Source organism: Protomyctophum parallelum (genome assembly GCF_964188405.1).
Source record: "Protomyctophum parallelum genome assembly, chromosome: 11".
Lineage (NCBI taxonomy): Eukaryota > Metazoa > Chordata > Actinopteri > Myctophiformes > Myctophidae > Protomyctophum > Protomyctophum parallelum.
The window spans coordinates 11,587,395-11,595,012 of record NC_139707.1 but is presented as its reverse complement, the minus strand read 5'-3'; positions in this window follow the sequence as shown (position 1 = coordinate 11,595,012).

The window sequence follows — 7,618 nt, the reverse complement described above, 5'->3', positions numbered from 1 at the left end:
ATGGACCAGTGTCTTCAGTAGGCTATGTCATAACTCTTATTTATTGAAAGTGATGACTTGTCATCACTTTCATTTATTTAAAGAAAGATGTTAACTACTTCAGTGAGATTAATAAAACCTTTGACATAGATACTGGTCTGCTGTTCTAATTCTTTGTTTTATAGCTGCTATATTTCGTTTAGATATTTAGTGTTTTAGGTAGCATTTATGATATTTGTCATCATATGCAAAGAGATCTGGGTACGAGAGCAGCCGATGTACAACTTCATCAATCTTTCTGATGCTGCATGTGAAGGCCCTGTCTCTGGTACTCTGACCAGTGACCATGTGAAGGCCCTGTCTCTGGTACTCTGACCAGTGACCATGTGAAGGCCCTGTCTCTGGTACTCTGACCAGTGACCATGTGAAGGCCCTGTCTCTGGTACTCTGACCAGTGACCATGTGAAGGCCCTGTCTCTGGTACTCTGACCAGTGACCATGTGAAGGCCCTGTCTCTGGTACTCTGACCAGTGACCATGTGAAGGCCCTGTCTCTGGTACTCTGACCAGTAGTCCTGGTTTTGTCTATGAACTGATTGCACAAGACCGCAATGACTTTTTTGTGCCATCCCTTTTGGACTGATTGTATGACTGTACTCTGTTGCTGTTTTTACATTTATGTCTAATAAACTATTAAATCCATCAATCAATCAATCAATCAATTGTGCTGGCCTTCCCACAAATGAAACAATATATTTGTATGTTAAACAGTGTTGTATCCTATTCAACAATGTTGTACCCTATTCAGTCTTCTTGACGAGACGGCATGCTCTCACTCTGGTCTTACTGGAGTAGTTTTCTCAACATGATACAGTATATGATGAGGAGAGGAGAGTATTGAATTTGGGTTTGCCAGGGTTTTATGAACATCATCTCTCTGTTGAACAACAGTTAGTATGTGTTGAAGGTCTTCTGCCGTGGGCTTTATACATTATGGGTCTTGTTTCGTGCTTTTTTCCAACTGTTTAGCAAAGATGATACAAAGATTTGGATCCAATATTCCATTTTGGTAACATTTTAAAGACACACTTCAGAATTTGTACAGTATCTATGTTGTGCATTACGCGCACTATTTTTAGGCTATAGTATATGTGCAGTAACCATATTACGTGATTATTAAGTGATACTAATTAAGTCTATTTTCCATTCTGGTGAAACAGTGTCAGGGCAGGGTTCTGCTATTGTCAGTGTAGACTGGACAGGCAGTAGGCTCTGTTACACTAAAGAGAACTAAATGCTAGGTCACTCTCCACTCCAGTCAGCTAAATAGCTACTTGATTTGACAAGGTTCATCTCATCTTTTCACATTCCAAAATATGTGAAATGATTTTACCGGTCATTTTATGAAGAAAGCCACATACTGTAGGCAATAAGATGCAGGTGGAGCCACATACTGTAGTATAACTTGACTGTAACCAAATAACTCAAATAACAGAAATGAATAACTTGATTATCTATATTTAGGAGGATAATATTGAGATTTGAGCTTGATCCAGGTCATGTGCTGCAACATAATAATAGTTAGTAGTTCCAATCTAGGCTTGCATATTTCTCTATTGAAGCGGCATCTATTTGTTCACAATTTCTCATTTCTCAAGTTTGAGACATTTCATACATTTTAGGGACTTCTACTCAAGTGATTTGTTTATGTTTTCCCACCCTTGATAAGTGAAGTAAAAATAAAACGAATGTGATACTGTAGATTTCATTAGTTTTATTTCCCCCCGTTTGGGACACCATATACGTTTTGTGGCATAACTCCACGATTATGCAAGCTACATTTACACAATTGGTATTGCTGGATTCAGTAGAACCTCACCTTTCCTACAAGCCATCATATGTGTTGCTATGACAATCCATTCCAGAGTCACTTCAAAGTAGAGAAGACATCTACATAGATGTACAATTCCGCCTACTGTAAGTATGTGTTCAAATGACTATATCTCATATTGACATTCAGATATCGACATTCAGTCTTTTCTAGAATGTAGAGGTATGTTCTGGCTTCAAGTATGCCAAGTTTTGAACCTCTCAGAGCTTCCATTGTGAATCTACATGCCTTTAAGTGCCTCAACCACCAGACGGACAGGCTTTATTTTTAGTTTGAAGTGTATAACTTTAAATAACAATTTCACCACTTTTGCAGTAAAATATTTTTATACAAGAATCCATTTCATGTATGGGAGGCCTTAGAGATGAGGAAAAACTATGTTGTGTTTGGTCCTAACTCCGGTAGGGGTATGCCGACTTCTGGGGGCCATTGTCGCAGTACTAATAATTAAGGTAATTTAACTCCAGAAGTTTTGGCTGAATATGCTGTGACCAAAATGATTGTATCACACTGACAGCTTTGCAGATGAACTCCTCATCTCTTGGGACCCTGAATATCACACAGGCCTGGGGAGTCCATGTGATGAAGTCAGCATATTTCCGCTGGGTGACAAACATCTGCATCTGGACCTAACAAATACAAATTGTACATGCAATAAGTAATGTTTCTGTAATTAACAGGGATTCCTTTCAATTTGGCCTCCATATGTTACCCACATAATGCATGGTTAGTGTAGTATTTGGTACATATACAATTACATGCAATGCAAGCCTCTTGAAAAATACATTTACAACACTATCATGTAGGGGAAATAAACACTTGCCTGTGTGTAGTAAGCATGGTTATGCTTCAAACAGGTGAGATTCTGCAGGTGTCCACCTTTCTGGTCAGGCCACTGCTGGTACTCGACAGGTGTCGTTGCCCATTTGTAGGGACATTTGGCCTCTAGCACCCCCTCACCACATGCCACATGGCCATCACAAACGCCCATGAAAGGCATAGGCTGGCAAATCCTGAAACCAGCCTTGCTGATGACCAGGTTAACATGTGCCCTGTTGACATCAGCAGTGATTACTATGGTGGGGGGTAGGTTGGCTGTCGAATCTCCACCTCCAACAGTGTAGCGATAGGTGTCGATGGCATCGCTTTCATGGTTTGTCCCCCAGTGAAGCCATGGCTTGTCCAGTGGCCTGTGCCTGCGCTCGCATAGTTCGTGGACAAAACGTGTGCTAGGGGCTGCAGAACATCGTATGAGACGGTGTGCTATGGAGGCTGTAATGCGACCAACTCGCTCATCATGCCACCGGTCACATGATGCCTGCAGGATGGTTTCCCTCTCCACCTCCTCCACCTCATCTGCTGTCACTGCACACTGGCCAAAGAACCAGGGCTTCTTAGCTGGTCTGGCAAATTCTCTGAAGCTGTTCTACAGCATCAGGGGATTTGCCAGCCAGCATCTGGAGGAAGATCTGCTGCTGTGAAGCACTGGCTTTGGGCATCAGGGCTTTTCTCTTCCTAGTTTGTGAAGAAGACGACTTGTAAAAAGAAGTCTCAGCTACCCGGGCAGGCTCGATGTTTTTGACGCACACTCTGTTCCACTCGCAGGCCTGGCTTGTGCATGCTACCTTGTTCACTTCCAGTCTAACACAAGTCTCTACTTTGAATAGTACTGCAGCTGCATGGGAGCACGATTCACCAAGACTAAAAAAATGAAAGGATAAAGAAATGATAAACATAGTTTTTAAAAATACAAATCATGAAATGTATTAACTGCATCCATCACTTACCCTGCCTTGCAGTCACAATGTACAGTAAGGATAACACCATCTCTCTGCACAGCGACCCAGGTGTGGTGGGGGCTTCCAGTGGTTCTCCAAGATGGTTTCACATCACAGCTTAGTAAAATGTTTTCAGTGCCTGGTATTTGTTTGTGGAGAACAACCCCCACATAGCCACTCTCGAAGAACTTTCGGGCATCCAGGGACCTCCAGTCCTTCATAGTGCCTTTTGAATAAACACCTGCATGATACCATGGCACATATACATATTCATTATTATAACAGTTATTTAACCAGTAAAACTAATTGAGATATGAGTCTTTTACAAGATCAGAATCAATCTTTATTGTCACATCACATTACAAGTAAGGTGGGTGAAAAACCTGGTTGTGCTGGCTCATCATTGCAGTTAAAAGGATATAGAGATGAGCATAAATTGCATAATGACAATTCTGGGTGCATATTAAAAGGTCATGCATGAATGTAAGTATGAATATAAAACAAAAAGGAGTCATTAAAACATTAATCAGTTCACTGAGTTCAGTCTGTGGATCAGATCTAGCTCTTGATAAAGTAAAAGAAACTTCGAGATGGTAGTAATAAATAGCAAAGAGGTGGTTATATACACAGGTCCAGGATCACAAGAAAGACAAGTACAGTATATGTGCAGGCCTCACTAGCAGAGGATGCCAGCTATCCCACCAGCTAAACATCTCCCAACAAACTCCACAGAGAAGGCGTTGTCTTTATGAAGTTTTACTGGTCAATTTGTGAAACTGTAACAACAAAATAAAACATTTCCAAATTACTGTTACAATACAGTCAGAAAGCATGTGTCAAATAACAAGAAACAACATAAAATAACCTGCCATCATAAACGTATTACTCACAACATTGCTTTTAGCCCAAGAGGAGCCACGGACAGCAGTACACTGGAGCTGAAGAGATCTGACTGACTGCAGGTAGCGCAGCTGAAATATATAAGTCTAATTGCAAGCACATGGCAACCAGAAAATAAGAAACCCTGAGCTACCACAGGGTGGTGCTGTTTCACACAATAACAACTAAACATGACCACTACACAGTGGGGGCAGAACAGTATTACCCAAGGACATAACAACACAAGCAAAGCCATATGGTTAAATACAATAAATAGGCCTATAAAAGCTGCAAATAAAAATTACATTTAAATCGTCAACACAGCAGTAGCCTACAGTGTTTGACACTGTATGCAACACAGATGTCAAACACATGTGTCGCTCAAAACATGGCTACCTGTAACTTACTAAATGAGCTCCATAAATATAATTAAAGGTATATTCAGTGATTTCACTTAATTCAAATACCACTTATTTTTTTGTTTTGTTGTGATAATCCTCCCTACTATAGAGTGTGCTGACCATATAAGGAGTTCCTCCCTGTCCCCAGTTAACCCCTGGGGGTCAAAAAACCTTAGGTTTCGTTTTTGACTCTCTATCCTGATTGGTCGAAAGGCTGGGTCCCACAGCCAAAAACGAAACCTAAGGTTTTTTGAGTGAAATCACTGAATATACCTTTAAGTCAGTAGTTGGCTCTTGGTGTTTTATATTATGGTAAGTTTAATTAATCATAGATGTAGAAAATGTAGTCTAATGGTGTTTCTTACCTGGCGACTCAACCAGATAACTATGTATCCTGAAATGCAACAGGGGCGGCCATTGTGTTGGATCATCTGTCCAATCCTTAATCACATACGGACAAACATCTATGCCGATGCTATTTAATTTATGGCATTGCAATACATTTAATAATCGCTACTCTGTTCAATATTCTGTTTTGAAAATGCCGCAAATTGCATTGCAGTGAACGAGAGCAAATCACAACTTAGTACTTACCCTGGGGGGTGGGCGGAGCCGCGGAGTCGCAGCTGACGCTCTGATGACGCGTTTTCGTGTCAGTTAAAGCATCAAATAAGATGACATAAGTATAAATCAGACTTACTCAGGATTAAATGTGAGAAACTATATTTAAGCAGGATAAACATTTCATCATATTAAATAATCAATAAACACAACTTAAATGCACTGCTTAGGATTTCAGGTCAGAACCAACAGTTAAAGTGGTCGAGCTACAGCTCAAATGAATTGAACAATGTGGACCCTGTTGTAAACAAGTGTAATGCTTAATTGGGTCGTCCACTCACAGTTAACAGTCTTTGTATTGAGTTTGTGCTTAAAATGTACTGTAAATTCTACAAACTGTTAATAAATATTTCAATCAATCAATCAATCAAACATAATGTGCAGTCCATAATACATTGTGGTACATTGTCGGGCTCCACTGGGCGCGTCTGCGTCGCGTCTACGTCGCGTCTCCGTCAGCGTCGGGAATGTGCCCTTTTAATCAATGGAGGGTAGCTCCACTGCCCGCGTTGCGTCGGGCAGCGTCTAGTGAACAGATCTAATGAACAGATTTAAGGCTTCCGGTGGACGATCTCTTCAAAATAAGAGCACCCTCTAGAGTATTGAAAAAAAGTTTAATTTGCACATTAAAACTACAAATTAAGCATTTAAATGATGCTATATGATGCTATAAGACACACATTATGTTTCTATGTAAAAATAAGTAATTAAATCATTATAATAATAATAATAAAGTTATCTAAATGGATAAATGCTATTCACTGGAGTGCATGGACTTTATAAAGTGGACACTGGACAAAAGACGGCTCCGCGAGGCAACTATCTGGACATACCCACGCGTTCGGGGAGATGTCCTGTACCACACCCCACTCTCCGCTAAGCGGGAGAGGTGTAAAATTCACAGCAGCAGACCTTCTACTGGGGTCAAGGCTGACAAAAAGTACCGTTTCCGGACCCAGAATGGACACTGGACAAAAGACGGCTCCGCGAGGCAACTATCTGGACATACCCACGTGTTCGGGGAGATGTCCTCTACCACACCCCACTCTCCGCTAAGCGGGAGAGGTGTAAAATTCACAGCAGCAGCCCTTCTACTGTGGTCAATGCTGAAAAAAGTACCGTTTCCGGACCCAGAATGGACACTGGACAAAAGACGGCTCCGCGAGGCAACTATCTGGACATACCCACACGTTCGGGGAGATGTCCTCTACCACACCACACTCTCCGCTAAGCGGGAGAGGTGTAAAATTCACAGCAGCAGACCTTCTACTGGGGTCAAGGCTGACAAAAAGTACCGTTTCCGGACCCAGAATGGACACTGGACAAAAGACGGCTCCGCGAGGCAACTATCTGGACATACCCACACGTTCGGGGAGATGTCCTCTACCACACCCCACTCTCCGCTAAGCGGGAGAGGTGTAAAATTCACAGCAGCAGCCCTTCTACTGTGGTCAATGCTGAAAAAAGTACCGTTTCCGGACCCAGAATGGACACTGGACAAAAGACGGCTCCGCGAGGCAACTATCTGGACATACCCACACGTTCGGGGAGATGTCCTCTACCACACCACACTCTCCGCTAAGCGGGAGAGGTGTAAAATTCACAGCAGCAGCCCTTCTACTGTGGTCAATGCTGAAAAAAGTACCGTTTCCGGACCCAGAATGGACACTGGCCAAAGAGGCCGGACATCTCCCCGAACGTGTGGGTATGTCCAGATAGTTGCCTCGCGGAGGCCTCTTTGTCCAGTGTCCATTCTGGGTCCGGAAACGGTACTTTTTTCAGCATTGACCACAGTAGACGGTCTGCTGCTGTGAATTTTACACCTCTCCCGCTTAGCGGAGAGTGGAGTGTGGTAGAGGACATCTCCCCGAACGCGTGGGTATGTCCAGATAGTTGCCTCGCGGAGGCCTCTTTTGTCCAGTGTCCACTTTATAAAGTCCATGCACTCCAGTGAATAGCATTTATCCATTTAGATAACTTTTATTATTATTTAATTACTTATTAGTAATTTAATTACTTATTTTTACACAGAAACATAATGTGTGTCTTTACAATAACTGTAATGTAATA